The 15,466-nt window shown below is 38.8% G+C and overlaps 1 protein-coding gene and 1 pseudogene across 2 annotated transcripts in view; one reads left to right on the top strand and one right to left on the bottom strand.

Annotated features, from left to right (window-relative positions):
* P2RY10 (P2Y receptor family member 10) overlaps positions 1-15,466 on the top strand; it is a 63,087-nt gene that overhangs the window by 16,509 nt on the left and 31,112 nt on the right. The gene's annotated exons all lie outside the window — the stretch shown is intronic.
* Positions 8,417-10,549, bottom strand: LOC311601207 (actin-histidine N-methyltransferase-like; annotated as a pseudogene). The gene is made up of 2 exons: positions 10,204-10,549; positions 8,417-9,668 (listed from the first exon to the last, which is right to left on the bottom strand). The product of its transcript is annotated as an actin-histidine N-methyltransferase-like (transcript).

Genomic DNA, 15,466 nt, shown 5'->3' with positions numbered 1-15,466 from the left:
CTGCCACTTCATAGCCAGGGTCTCAGACATGGCCCTCAGTGGCAGCTTGGGCTAGGACCTCACCATGGTCCCAGGTGGTGGGGATGGCCACTCATAACAGGCTATTTCTCTCCGTCTTTGAGTCTTCAGTTCCATCTCTCTTCATAAAGTTCAAGCTGTTCCACTGCTCTCTCTCTCGCACCTGACCACCACATATTCTCACATTGTGGTGACCCCTGCCAGGCTGCTGATGGCAACCTCTATCTATGCTGCACAATGTGTCAGCAAGCAGGAATCTATGGCCAACCTGTGCCATGTGCTTGAGGACATGTCTTTTGGCGGCATGACAGTCAGCAGGTCTCTATCTTTCTACTCCTGCACAGAGATGCCTGAATTTGACTTGATTTGATTTTTATGAGTCCTAGGCACAAGACAGCTTTGGCCACCAAGGCAGGAATTAATCTAGGATGACAAAGGACTGCCATCAGCTCTGTCCCTGACAACACCAACAAGGTGTCTCTTTGCCCATTGTAGGGGGTATGGGGGAGAAGAAGCTCTTCTAATGTTACTTAAAATATGACACAATTTTCTCCTCTGCACTTTCATTAAAATTGTTTTATATATGCTGATGGTTCTTTCAACCATGTTTTATAGTGATTAATGATCCTGGGAGTGAGGATAATATCACCACTTTTTCATGATGATTTTACCTTATTTGTTTGAGTCAAAATAACATTTCAAAACATAGATTATCCTGAGTACTTCTTGTCGTAGGTCTGAGGACTTAAAATAATTCCATCACATCATTAAAAACAATGTGCTTTATGTATTAATTAATACAATTATACTAATTAATATATTACACATCAATTAACATAATTAATATATTGCAGATTAACAAACATAATCAATATAATTAATATAACAGATATTAATATGACATAGCATATATTAATACAATTATATATAACATAAATGAATATTAAATATTAGTTTAAAATAAAATAAGAAGTATATCAAATACATTAATACTTGGAAAATAAGTAAAATTAAACAAAAGCAGACACGCATTTTCATCATCATCTAATCTAAGGTGGTTTTCCTAAAATTCTCATCAGACTTCAAATTTCATGTATCCTATCTAACAGCCTATAATATATAGTTTCCTGTTCAGCACCTAGTACCGAATTTGAACTGTCCAATTCAAAATGTGCTTCTGGTAGTCTTTTGCTGGAGTTCATTGACAGAAATGAAGCAACCACAAAGATTTCGCTAAAGGCCCCACTGATTTAGACCAAGGTCCTCTTATCAGTAATAATGCATACAATTGAAACACATTGTGACCCTCCTTATTCAGTTTATGACTTCTCTTAGCTGGGAAGTTAAGTTCAGGCTGAAATAAGCTACATTTACTTAAATACATTAAGCATTTGGTTTATATTATTCTTTTGGTAATATGATCCCTTGGGAATGTGTTTGGTTTTCTGATTGGATTTGTATTCTTCTTTAGTAGACTTTAAAAATTTTTTATTAATTTATTCAGATTACAACTCAATTGCCATCCCATCACTTGCATCCTCCCGTTCCTCCCTCCCTCCCGCTTTCACCCTATTCCCCTCCTGTAGATCTATGACCAAGTGGGACCTCCTCCCCCACTATATGGTCATAGGCTATCAAGTCTCATCTTGGTAGCCTGCTTATTCTTTCTTTGAGTGCCATCAGGCCTCCCCACCCAGGGGAGGTGGTCAAATATGGAGCACCAGAGTTCATGTCAAAGTCAGTCCCTACTTTCCACATAACTGTGGAGAATGTCATGTCCATTGGGTAGATCAGAGTAGGGGTTTGATGTTTACTATTGTATTGTCTTTGGTTAGTGCAATAGTTTGAGCAGACTCTCCCCTGAGTCCCGATCCACCCATCATAACGTTCTTCTTGTAGGTTTCTAGGACCATTAGTATCCTTCTATTTCCCCATCCTCCCATACTTCTCTCACCTAGAGTCCCATTAGGATGGGATCTATCCCGATCTCCTGGTATGTGAAGACTTTTGTGGGACATGCCTCTTGGGCTAGTGTCCAATTATAAGTGAGTATATATCATGTAACTCTTTCTGCTTCTAGGTTAACTCACTCATTATGATCATTTCTAGTTCCATCCATTTGTCAATAAATTTTGGGATTTCTTATTTTTAATAGCTGAGTAGTATTCTATAGTGTAAATGTACCACAGTTTCTTTATCCATTCTTCGACTGACATTCGACTGAACATGGTTGAAAATATTTCCTTGTTGTGTGGTGGAGCATTTTCTGGGTATATTCCAAAAAGTGGAATAGATGGGTCTTGAGGAAGCCCTATTCCCAGTTTTCTGAGAAAGTGCCAGAATCTAGCTTTCTGACATATGATACTTTCATCTGCTTGTGAAGTGTCTTGAGTGTGGTCTTTAAGTGGAAGAGGTCTATTCCTAACAGTAGAAACATTAGTTTAATAGTTTCATTCTCTAGCTGTCTCTAAGTGCCAAGGTATTCAGAATTTCTCCTCAAGAACAGCATTATTTGGGAGAAAATTGCCTCTAATCTCTGCTTTAGTTTTGTATGCTGTCTAGCAAATTATCAAAAATTTTGATTTAAAACATCACTAATTTATTATCTCAGTTTCTACTGGTGCAATTCTAAGGATACATTTTGGTTAATCCCTTACTTGTGTTTGCTCCTTCAGGCTTTAGTTAGGATGGAGGTCTCTTCAAAGTTTCCACCAAGAAAAGATTATTTTCAATACTTTTTACATTATTGGTTAAAATCTATATCCTTGTAGTTGGAAGAAGCTTTGTTTTCTACTTGTCTGTTTTCTTGAACTGAAAACAAAGCCATCCCATATGGAGATCACTTTGCTACGTAGACTTTTCAAATCTGATTTTTAGATATGTATATATATATATATACATATATATTACTTTTAAAATTATAATATACTTGCATAATTTTCTCCTTTCCCTTTCCTCCTTTCAATGTCTTCTATGCATTACCCTTCTCTTTCTCAAAGGCATGGTTTCTTTTTTTTCATTGCTGTTACATATGTACACATAAATATTCCTAAATACAACCTCCTCAGCCCATATAATGTTATTGGTATGTATATGATTTTAGGATGACTGTTTGGTATTGGATTAGCAGTTTGGGCAATCTTCTCCAGAGAAGATCATTTTTCCTGATTTCAACACCTCCCAGTTTTATGCAGTTCTTTGTTTAGGGTTGAGATCCTGCAAGCTTTTCCTCTTCCATGTTAGTATGTCCATTGGTTTCATCGTTGTTCAGGTACTGTTTAGGCAGACATGTTGATGAGACTTCATGGGTGTAACTTCTGTAACATTTTCAGGAGACACAATCTTCCAACAAATTTCATGTTTCTTTGGCTTTTGCAGTCTTTTGGTGCTCTTCAGCAAAGAATCCTGCCTTATGTACAGACATTGAGATTGGGCACAACAGAGCAGTCTCCTGGTCTCTGCATTTTGGTGGGTTGTACTTTTGCTATATATGGTATCTTATATATATATATATATATATATATATATATATATATATATATATATATAATATTTTTGTTATCTGTTTATCTGTTTATAAGTACCTAGGTAGTTTCTTTATCATAGGCTTTATGAATAATACTATAGACAGGAATACACTTTTTTAATTTTTAAAAAAGGTGATGATTCCATTCCTTTAGGAATATATACATTTTATGAAGAATAGCAGCAGTGGATGACTCTTTCTTTCTTTCTTTTTTCATTATGAAACTCCATGCTGTTTTCTAATAGCTTTCCTCATCTACGTTTTAATTGGCAGGGAACACTGAGTTCCCTTTTCTCTACATACTCACTAATATTTGATATTCTTTGCTTTTAAGAGATATTCTAATTGGTAGGCAGGAGAGATGACTCAGAGGTCAAATGAATTTCAGTAGTTGAGCCTCTGGGTATTCAATTCAGGGTGTAGGCATATCCTCCTTAAGAAGAGAGAGTAAATAGAAGAGTGTTAGTAGATTCCATTAGTACAGATGTTGATAATACTATTGGCTGGGAAATTTAATAGGCACCACAGCTTCCAAACTAGTTATAAGAATATTCAGGAACATACATACCTATAAAGTAGCTCTGTTTGGAGAATAAATTCACATATTCTTCCCACAAAACACCAGAACTCAGGTTGCTATGGCTTGACAGCATCCTGAGAAAGGAGCTATAGCTCAATTGTATGTATACTGGTCTAAAAGTCACTATCTCATGACATTTGTTTTCTGTATATAAGTGCATGTCTAGCTCCATGTATAGTTGTGACAATACCAGCATTGAAGGCAAACATGCATGGTATCTTCTTGCTACATTGCATTTCACAACAGGTAGGTGGCATGCTTGTATCCTGTTGAACATGAGATCCTTGCTGCAGGGGTAGTTACTACCATCTTGCCTTTGCATCATATCTGAGTATATGGTGCTATCAGGGTGATGTGCGCACACTGAAATGAGATATGCAGCTCTCCCTTTCCCTTTGTAGCATTTGGCCTGTGATTATGCATGGCTCTTCAACAGATGTTTCAACTACCCAGCAGTAATTGAGCTCCTGGTGCCAGAGGCCCTTGCTAGCAACCAAGATTCCTTTAGCCTTGCTCAAGCAAGTATGTTCATCATTTCACAGGCATAGAATACCCATTTAAATATTTTTATTGATTAAATTTTGAAATAACAGTATTTGGATAAATTTTGCTAAATAAAATGTTATCAAGAATAAAACATGCAATTAAAACCCTGAAAATAAAACCAAAACACATCAGGCAGAAGATGTATTTTGATGAAAATTAAGATGGGTATTTTGATATATATCAGTCAGAAAAAAAATTAAAGAAACAATAAAAGCAACACTTGGGACTTTTAAGACATGATTAAATTAGCAAATATCTCTATTTTGTGGTACTTGAAGGATAAAGGTGCTGAAAAGTCCTAGAAAATTTTATTCAGCTAAACATGATCCTAATAATAACTCTATGGACATTTAGGTGATGGGACCTATAGGAATGCCACATAAGCACAGCCTGGAAGGAACCTTAGCCAAACATGTGACTACCAAACTATCAAAAGTATAATATTGGGAAAGAATCCTAAAATTTGCAAGGAAAAATGATCCAAGTCACACTTAGGAGAATTCTAAATACACTAATACAAAATTAGAGGACAGGAAAGAAAGAATGAATGATCCTAACTTGTGAAAAAAACCTACCATCTAAGAAATGAAGATGTTTTAACCAATGACCACCAGACCAGCTTTAAGAAGATGAGTAAGAGATTACTCTACCCAGAAACAAAACAGAACTATTTTTCAGAACATACATGAAACTATGAAAGCCAATGAGAATAACCAAGCCTTCAGATGGCATCTCCACAACGAGACCCAACTCCAGGCACTCAGGTTTAAAAGCTTCTTTTATAGCCTAAGGAAATTGTCAAGTGAAAAGCAAGCCCACAGAGTAGGAGAGAATATTTCCCAGGTATTGATCTGACAGAGGAAATAATACCCATAATTTATAAAGAACTAAAATAACAGGATCAAGAACGTTATTATCAAAAGAAGAAAATAATGGTTATGAAGCATCTCAAAAAGTGGTCATCATTCTTAGCAATTAATGAAATTCAATTTTGAGACTGTTTTCTTACCATTTTCAAAATGGCTGAGATTAGGAAAGTAGCAGATAATAAATGATGTTGAAGATGTAGGAAAAGGAGAACCCTCCTTTACTGTTGGTGCAATTACAAACTGATGCAAACACTTGTGTAGAGAGTTCTCAAATGTCTAAAAGCAGTCTTCCATATGATTCAGCTAACCTCTGGCTATGCCTAAATTATTTTTCTATCCTACTCCATGCATACTTTGAAGGCTATCTTTATTTTCACTCAAGCCAGGGGTGGTAGTTTGAATAAGACTGTCCTATGGCTCATATGTTGAATGCTTGATCTCCAGTTGGTAGAACTCTTTGGGAAGGATTAGGTGACATGGCCTTATTGGAAAAAGTGTGTTGGAGGTGTGTTACTAAGGGTGGGCTTTTCAAAAGACTGGATCCATTCCCTATCCGTGTGTGTGTGTGTGTGTGTGTGTGTGTGTGTGTGTGTGTGTGTGTGTCCGTCCTGCCACTGTCTTTGCTCTAACATCATGGACTATAACCATCTGAAACTATAAGCCCAAATTAGGTAGGTTTTATTAAGTTGCATTGGTCTTGTTGACATATCACAGCAACAGAAAAGTAACAAAGATACCAGGGAATGGAAACAACACAAATGTCCTTCACTAATGAGTGGATAATTAATTTGTGATACATACATATAATGGAATACTTGTCAGCTGAAAAAAAGATGAAAAATTGAAATTTGAAGGTTAATGAGTGGAATGAGAAAATACATTGAGACTCAATAAAACAAACATGGCATGTTTTTGCTTTTTTGTGGTTCCTAATTCCAAATGTTCATATGTGAGTATATAACCTGGAGTAACCACAGAAACCAGGAAAGTCAAAAGTGACCATAGAGGTGAAAAAGGAGCTATCTTAAAGGAAATAGTAGGATACAAGTGATATATAGGGGAAAATGGGAAAGACAAGTAGGCTTATATTAGTGAAGGGGAGGGTGGACAATACAGAAGGAGAGGAAAGAAAGAGGGATAAATAAAACTGAGGATGTTTGGAATAGTTATAGTGAATCTTTTGTACTTATATTAAATTATATATAATACTAACATATATTACTTACATGAAATTTTGTCACTTGGGATGATAAGGCCTCTTCCAAGAGCTTTAGACTGTCTCACAAAACTCAGGTTATAGGCATTGTCTCTTTTTCTTTTTCTTTTAATAGAGCTACTCAAAAGGGTAGCTTTGAAAATCTCTAGCTTGTTGTGAAAACCAGGAAGCCAGGGATCTTCCTCATCCTGAACACCCTGTGTGAAGCCATGGCAGCTGCTGAGGTGTCTGTGACACTCTACTGCCATAAATGGAAGTCAGTGCACAGCTTTTAAATCAGAGCCAGCATTGAACCTAAGGAGGAGGACTTAAATCCTACTTTGATTTATGGAAAAAGACAAATTTTGTTTGCTTGGTTTTTTGTTTTTTGTTTTTTTGTTTTTGTTTTTTGTTTTTTCCGAGACAGGGTTTCTCTGTGTAGCCTTGGCTGTCCCTGGACTTGCTTTGTAGACCAGGCTGACCTCGAACTCACAATGATCCATCTGCCTCTGCCTCCCAAGTGCTGGGATTAAAGGCATACGCCACCACTGCCCGGTGAGAAAGACAAATTTTTAATAAAGCAAAACAGAACAAAAAAGTAAACAAATCCTTAGAAATCACTAGACATGTATTCATATAATTAGAATCATCATCAACATTTTAAGTCAATAAAAATTAGATTGTCTGGTTGTAAAACTATATTATCTTGTCTTCAATGCCTCTTAGAGACTTGAGAAGGAATAAAACTTAAATTCTTGAGTGAACCAGCAGTGTGGGTTAGCAGTTTCCAAAATGTACAAATTGACTTAAGACAATTTACTGACTGACCAGTCACTCAATACACTTTATAACGTTGGAGCCTCATCATCAGCTTTCTGGCCTAATATCTCTTCCAGACTTGTTCGCAGGGCAGGAACTATTGAGGACTTGCTTACCCTGACTTGCCAGAGTGCAGTCTTCAACTCTGCCTGCATCTAAGTTGCCCATTTTTAGGCAGATTCTGTTTGTGGCAGGAACGAGGACATTTTGCCCTAGTTGGTTAGGGGACAAGATAGTTTTAGATCAAGATAAAGAAGTTAAGCTATTAGAGTTGAGATAGGATAGATATTGAATCTCATTCAGAAATTTAGACCCAACAAGATAGGAAAGACACTTCAGACTGGACGAATGTAGATGGCCAATTCACTATGAATGTAACATGTATAGAACTCATTATTCTCATGATTGTCGCATGGTTCTCCCTGCTGTATGTAGTTTGTACCTTTTGGTACTGAGATAATATTTTTAAAAAGAAGGGAAAAAAAGATTTTACCCAGACTCTACATGTAATGACCTCATTCAGCACTCTTTCCACTGTGCGTCGTCCCCACCACCATCTCTCACCCACAGTCTATCCTGCCTTCCTCAGGAGGAGGCAGAGGCAGCTTTCATTCTGGAGTCAGGATGGCAGGCCTACAGAGCATCAGCTTTCATTCTGGAGTCAGGATGGCAGGCCTACAGAGCATAGCTGAGCTGAGGAAGAGACAAAGTGAGTGTCCACAGTTGGTCTGTACTGGTCTGTAGTCTTTCAAGGGCACCTCCCTCTGCTGCTGTTGACTATGTTGTTCTGCCCAGAAGCAAGATGGCCATCTTAATAAAAAAGAAAAAGGAAGCTAGATCTGTAAAATAACTTAAAAACCACTTTATACAAAGCAGTAAACATATATTTTCCTCTCTGAAAAAAGAAAAATGTTAACAAGGTACACGGTGATGTAATAGGCTGTCCACACCCTTCTGCTAGACTGAATCCCAACGAGTTTCTCAGAGTCACCCTTTATTTGGCCACTGCTGCCTGAAGACTCTCTGGTGTCTCCAGTCACATTTTTATTTATTTTTTCTGGGCTTAAGCTTTCATTTTCAGACCTGGTCCCATTAAGGATGGAGTCTTCCCCGTTGACATGCCCATTTTCGGCAGCCTTGGTTTTGCTGACAGCTTCCATGAGGCTCAGAGACTCCTGAATACCTACCTCCTCCTCCAGCTGTCTCAGGACCAGAGGGAGACTCGAGTCCCCACACCACCCTCTACTAGGCCCAGGTCACATTCCTCTTATCTGGGCAGTGGCACCCTCTCTCCCATATGTTCTCGGTTCTTGGCTGCACTCTCTATTGATTTTTCCAAAATCTCCTCACTCAATCGTAATCTGATGGCAGTTGTGGCAGGGACAGACAGGTCAAGGTTTTTCAAGGCCATCTTATCTTCGTCAAGTGTTGTTTTATATGGTTTTAAAATAAGTGAGGCTCTATCTTCTAGACATGTCCAAAGTTTGACCTCATTGTCTCAGCTGACAGGAAGCTCAGAGTTCCCCAGAGTGAAGAGCCTATCAATGGCCTGGTCCCCTAGCAAATGCTCTTTCAGTTCCTCTTTGAGCTGCAGAATACTAGGAGAAAATCCAGAAGCTGAGCTGACATGGGCAGCTCAGGATAGTGCATCCAAAACACTAGCTGTTGGGATAGCAGCAGGAGCCAAGACCTCAACCTTCATGACATAGAGCCTGTCACTTTTCCTCACTCCAAGCTTTATTTTCACTCTGTCATGTAAATTATTGTCAAAGAAAAAGCCATTGTGGATCACAAACTCTGCTTTTGACCATGTGCCATAAAAAATGTAAATATGATCTCCAGCCTGAATGCCCTACAGAGCTGCACATTCGTAGCAGTCATCTTCCAGGTTATAACCAGGTGTGATCAGGCCATTGGTATGATTGCACATGTGGCATAATGGAATCAGGGCAAAGATCACCAGGAGCCATCCTCAGCAGGCATTTGGCTTTGTCGTGTCATAACTGAAGAGAGTGCCCACCTGTAGTTCTCATAAGTGAAAGAATCTCCTTCAAGGGCAGTTTGTTGGCATGAGGGTGAGTCTGGATGACTTTATAGAAATAGGCATACTGTGTACTAGGCACAATAGAATATTGACTATGGGAGGCACTCAGTTTCAATGATGAGGACTAGAAAAGCCCAAGCACTGTTCTGTGGCTCACATCGTTGTGTTCTGATTACATTTGGAAATCCCAGTCCTTTTGGACAAAGAATTCCAAATGCTGCATTCAAATAAAGTGCAGTGCGAGTGTAGGGTATTGTCAGGAGAAACAAAATCGCCTGCATTTGTGGTGCTATGAAGCATCTTCATTCACAACTCATTTACCTTGATTTTGCCTCCTCTCCCAGGCCAAGGAGAATTGAGTAATGAACAGCAAGATGTCATATCACTGAAGTAAATTATAAGTGGTACCTGAGACCTGTCACACTTGCCTATTTGGCTGTTCATATGCATTAGGCATTGTTAAACTAGTTTGATTCTGAAATTGTGAGACTTACATGCTATTAGTTATTGTTGTATTTTTATGAATAATGCCCAATAGAAGAACCCTTGGAATTTGAATAAATTTGTTTTTAACTAAAAAAAAAAAAAAGAAAGAAATAGGCATACTGGCATGCTGTGCTTTTATACTGGCTGAAGATATCATGGATGGTTTGTGTTGACTGAAGACACCACACTTCCTCTTCTTCAAGGTAGAGAGGGGTGTCATATTCACTGGGGAGGCTCTGAATGTTTGACTGCCACAAAGAGTTGGGCCTGGCTCGCTCACAGAGCAGATAAAAGGCCAGTGCAATGTTTCCCATAGCTTGCAGAATTCTGTCTTGAGAATACAGACGGCCCAATATTGAATTCTCAGCAGATTCAAGAGTCATTAGTAACTTTCATGGAGCCCATATAAATAATTCCTCTGCCTTGATGTCTCTTGTTGCTCTCAAACCAAGGCCCTCTTCTTTGAAGTTAAACCATTACAAAACCCTTGATAGAAGCCCCGCTTTCAGAGGTCCATTGCATTAGATCAGGAAAGTAATGTTATGTTTTCCCATCAAAAGTAGTAGACAGATTGTTTTGCTTCTTCCATATTTTCTTAACCAGAGACTGTATCTTTGTGTACTCTTCCCATTCTTTTCCTGGGCTGGGTGTAGGACTGCTGTATTTCTTGACAGTTCACTTGTCAAGTTCAAGATTTCCTTTGGTGGCACGGTGGCTGTGGCCCTAGTATCTGATATCTGAGTTTTCACTCAACTCTTGTTACTCTTTTCTGACTGTAGCAGCTGTGGTGATGGTCAGTGGCATCTTCTTTTGAGTTGTTGTTCAAGAGAGTCCAAGAGACTCCTAAAACAAAATAGCCTGTTCCTGTTATCCTTGGTTTTCTCCTAGAAACTGAAAATAAGTCCCTATTGCTCTAGCCTGTACACTACTCAATCATTACAGGCCTGGAAATATTCAACCCAGATCTGACCCAAAAGCCTTTTCCCTGAAGATTTACTTTCATAATACTGGAAGGTGATATGCAAGTTGCCAAAGGAGGAAATCAATTGATATTCTTCCCAGTTGTGATATTTACACATGACAATAATGACCATTATAGCAAGATATCTCTAAAGGTTCAATAGTGGAACTTATATCTTGGCAGTAACCAACAGCAGTCCAAGTAATATTTGGTACTGGAAACCCATCCAACTGCCCAGGCCTAGTATTGTCATGGATCTTAAAAGAGAACTTACTACTGCCACATTCCTAAACCAACATAACTTCTACTTGTATTCTAAATACTTATATTTCTCAATGAGTGTAGCTCTCACCTCTTACCAAAGAAGATTCTTTTTGCTTACAGAAAGCCACAAGTGGTCATTAAGTTCTAGTGGGCAACAAAAAGCAACTCCAATACCCTGTACTATTTGTGGAGGGGTTTCTTGGACCCCTAGACAAAACCCAAACCAAACCAAACCAAAACAAAAACAAAAACCATAAACAAAACCAAAGAAACTCAAAGGGAGTTATCCTGTCCCTAGAGTGGTTTTGTTTTAAAACCTACGATTTCTGTGAGGAGTATTATCTTTTATAGATTTGGTACCAGGAGTAAGACATTGGGGTAATAAGCCTGACTATGCTTTTATTTGGAGGAATGTCGACTTTGTAATTTTTTTTTATTAGAAAAGCAGCTGAATACTTTAAGTGGGGCTTAATGGGCCATCCTAGTCGAAGTATAGAAGACAGTAGTGCTGAAGATAATTGGAACTGTGGGGGCCCGACTCAAGAGGTTTCAGAGGAGTGGAATGTTACTATCTGGCTTAGAGACTATTCTTGAGATATTTTGGTAAAGAATGTGGCTGCTTTCATCACTTGTTCAAAAAGCCTGCCTGAAGCTAAATTGAATATTATTTACATGTGCAGAGGAGATTTCAAAGCAGCCTAGTACGGATTGTGGCATGTGATTATTAGTGCCCATATTTGTGCAGATCTATAATGAACAGGAGCAAGCTGAGAAAGGAAAGTTAGAAAATGTACATTTGGAGGAGGAAAGGGGCTCAAGGAAGTGGAATGGAGTTAAATCCTATGTTCAAGGAGAGAAACAGATTAACGAAATCCCTGATGTTAAATAAAATAAAGGGTTTTGGTGACCTCAGGGCAAGATCTCACACAGCTAAGCTTCCAATTTGTGGAAGGGAGTTTAGAAAATCTTAGAGACAGGTGTGGTGGCACAGCCTTTAATCCCAGCACCCCTGAGGCAGAGTCAGGCAGATATCTGAGTTTGAGACTAGCCTGATCTATCGAGCTAGTTCCACAACAGCCGGCTTGGGCAGTGAAGGAAACCATTGAAAAAAGAAAGCTGGTGTAGATGTAATTGAACGAGGGGGTCATGTTCAGCCCCAGAAAACAGTATGGGTTTGGCAACTTTGACCACATGGTTCTGGCTTTAGAGTCAAGGATATGAGAAGGGAGCTAAAGAATCTCCCTCTGTGGCTAAGAAAAGTTGCTGAGGCCAGGCATGTGTTAGGGGTATCCCTGAATGGAGGCTTAGAGAGGCCACTGTGTAAGTCTGTGAAGGTGAAGTCTGGATTCTTTGGATACCTCCAAATATGGTAGATGCCAGAGTCATGGGATACTTGCTGAGCAGAGCTGCTATCAGGGAGCAGAAACAGCTCAAGAGAAAGGAATGTGCTGCAGTCAACAAAGCTGAAAGGAAAGGATGAAGGGAGGATAACAAACACTAAAGATGCCTGAAACATAATGTGGACTATCCTATGAGTTTATTAAAAAATAAAAAATAAAATTTAAAAGAAAAGTTTGAGTAAAAGTACCTGTCTTAGTGTTTCTATTGCTGTGAAGAGACACCATGACCATGACAACTTATTTTTTTATTTAATTTATTCAGATTACATCTCAATTGTTATCTCATCCCTTGTACGTTTCCATTCCTCCCTCCCTCCTGCTTTCACCCTATTCCCTTCCCCTATGTCTGTGACTGAGGAGGGCCTCCTCCCCCACTATATGATCATAGGCTATCAAGTCTCGTCTTGGTAGCCTGCTTATCCTTTCTCTGAGTGCCACCAGGCTTCCCTACCAAGGGGAAGTGATCAAATATGGGGCACCAGAGTTCATGTCAGAGTCAGTCCCTGCTCTCCACTCAACTGTGAATATGTCCTGTCCATTGGCTAGGTCTGAGTAAGGGTTCGAAGTTTACTGCATGTATTGTCCTTGGTTGGTGCAGCAGTTTGAGCTGAGCCCCTGGGACCAGATACACGTCTTTCTTGTAGGTTTCTAGGACGGTCAGGATCCTTCTATTTCCCTATCCTCCCATACTTCTCTCACCTAGAGTTCCATTAGAATGTTCTTACATCTATCCCAATCTCCTCTTGGGCTGGTGTCCAATTATAAGGGAGTATATACCATTTGACTCTTTCTGCTTCTGGGTTAACTCACTCATTATGGTCATTTCTAGTTCTATCCATTTGTCCACACATTTCGGGATTTTCCTTTTTTCTTTTTCTTTTTTATTTTTTTTAATAGCTGAGTAGTATTCCATAGTGTAAATGTACCACAGTTTCTTTATCCATTCTTCTACTGAGGGAAACTTAGGCTTTTTCCATGTCCTGGCTATTATGAATAAGGCTGCTATGAACATGGTTGAGCAAATGTTCTTGTTGTGTGCTGGAGCATCTTCTGGGTATATTCCAAGGAGTGGAACAGCTGGGTCTTGAGGAATCCCTATTCCCAGTTTTCTCTGATAGTGCCAGATTGATTTCCAAAGTGCTTGTACAAGTTTGCATTCCCACCAGCAATGAATGAGTGCTCCCCTTTTTCCACGTCCTCGCCAGCATGTGCTGTCTGTCACTTGAGTTTTTGATCTTAAGCCATTCTGATAGGTATAAGATGGAATCTCTGTGTCATTTTGATTTGCATTTCTCTGATGACTAAAGACCTTGAGCATTTCATTAAGTGTTTCTCAGCCATTTGATATTCCTTTGTTGAGAATTCTCTGTTTAGCTCTGAGCCCCATTTCTTAATTTGGTTATTTGGTTTGATGGTGTTTAATTTCTTGAGTTCTTTATATATTTGATGTTAGTCCTTTGTCAGATGTAGGACTGGTGAAGATCTTTTCCCAGTCTGTAGGCTGTCGCTTTGTTCTGTTGATAGTGTCTCCTGCTTTACAGAAGCTTCTCAGCCTCATGAGGTCCCATTTATTGATTGTTGACATTAAGGCCTGCGCTGTTGCTGTTCTCTGTTCAGGAAGTTATCTTCTGTGCCAATGTGTTCCAGGCTCTTCCCCACTTTTTCTTTTAACTGATTTAGTGTCTCTGGTTTTCTGTTGAGGACTTTAGTCCATTTGGACTTGAGTTTTGTGCATGGTGATAAATATGGATCTACTTGCATCTTTCTACATGTAGACATCCAGTTAGGCCATTTGTTGAAGATGCTATCCTTTCTCTATTGTATAGATTTGGCTTCTTTGTCAAAAATCAAGTGTCCAAATATGTGTGGACTCACTTCTGGGTCTTCGATTCGATTCCATTGATTAACCAGCCTATTGCTGTGCCAGTACCATGCTGTTTCAGTTACCGTTGCCCTGTAGTACAGCTTGAGATCAGGTATAGAGATTCCTCCAGAAGATCTTTTATTATACAGGATTGTTTTAGCTGTTCTGGTTTTTTTGTTTTTCCATATGAAGTTGAGAATTGATCTTTCAATATCTTTAAAAATTGTGTAGGTATTTTGATAGGGACTGTATTAAATCTGTAAATTGCTTTTGATAAGATGGCCATTTTTACTTTGTTAATTATCCTGATGCATGAACAAGGGAGATCTTTCCATCTTCTGATGTCATCTTCAATCTCTTTCTTCAGAGATTTGAAGTCTTTTTCAAACAAATCCTTTACTCGCTTGGTTAAAGTTACCCCTAGGTACTTTATATGGCTTGTGGTTATCGTGAAAGTATAGTTTCCCTAATTTCTTCCTCTGTATGATTGTCATTTGTATATAGGAAGGCTACTGACTTTTTTGAGTTAATTTTGTATCCAGCCATTTTGCTGAAGGTATTTATCAGCTGTAGGAGTTCTCTGGTGGAATTTTGTGGGTCCCTTATGTAGACTATCATATCATCTGCAAATAGGGATAGTTTGACTTCCTCCTTTCCCATTTGGGTCCCCTTGATCTCCTTTTGTTGTCTTATTGCTCTGGCTAGAACTTCCAGTACTATATTGAAGAGATATGGAGAGAGTTGGCAGCCTTTCCTGGTTCCTGATTTTAGAGGAATTTCCTTGAGTTTCTCTCCATTTAATTTGATTTTGGCTATTGGCTTGTTGTATATAGTTGTACATAGCCTTTATTATGTTGAGTTATGTGCTTTTATCCCTGATCTCTCCAAAACTTT

This window comes from Acomys minous (assembly GCF_964271855.1).
Source record: "Acomys minous genome assembly, chromosome: 7".
In the NCBI taxonomy this organism is placed as follows: Eukaryota; Metazoa; Chordata; class Mammalia; order Rodentia; family Muridae; genus Acomys; species Acomys minous.
This window is presented reverse-complemented; position numbering and strand designations above follow the sequence as displayed.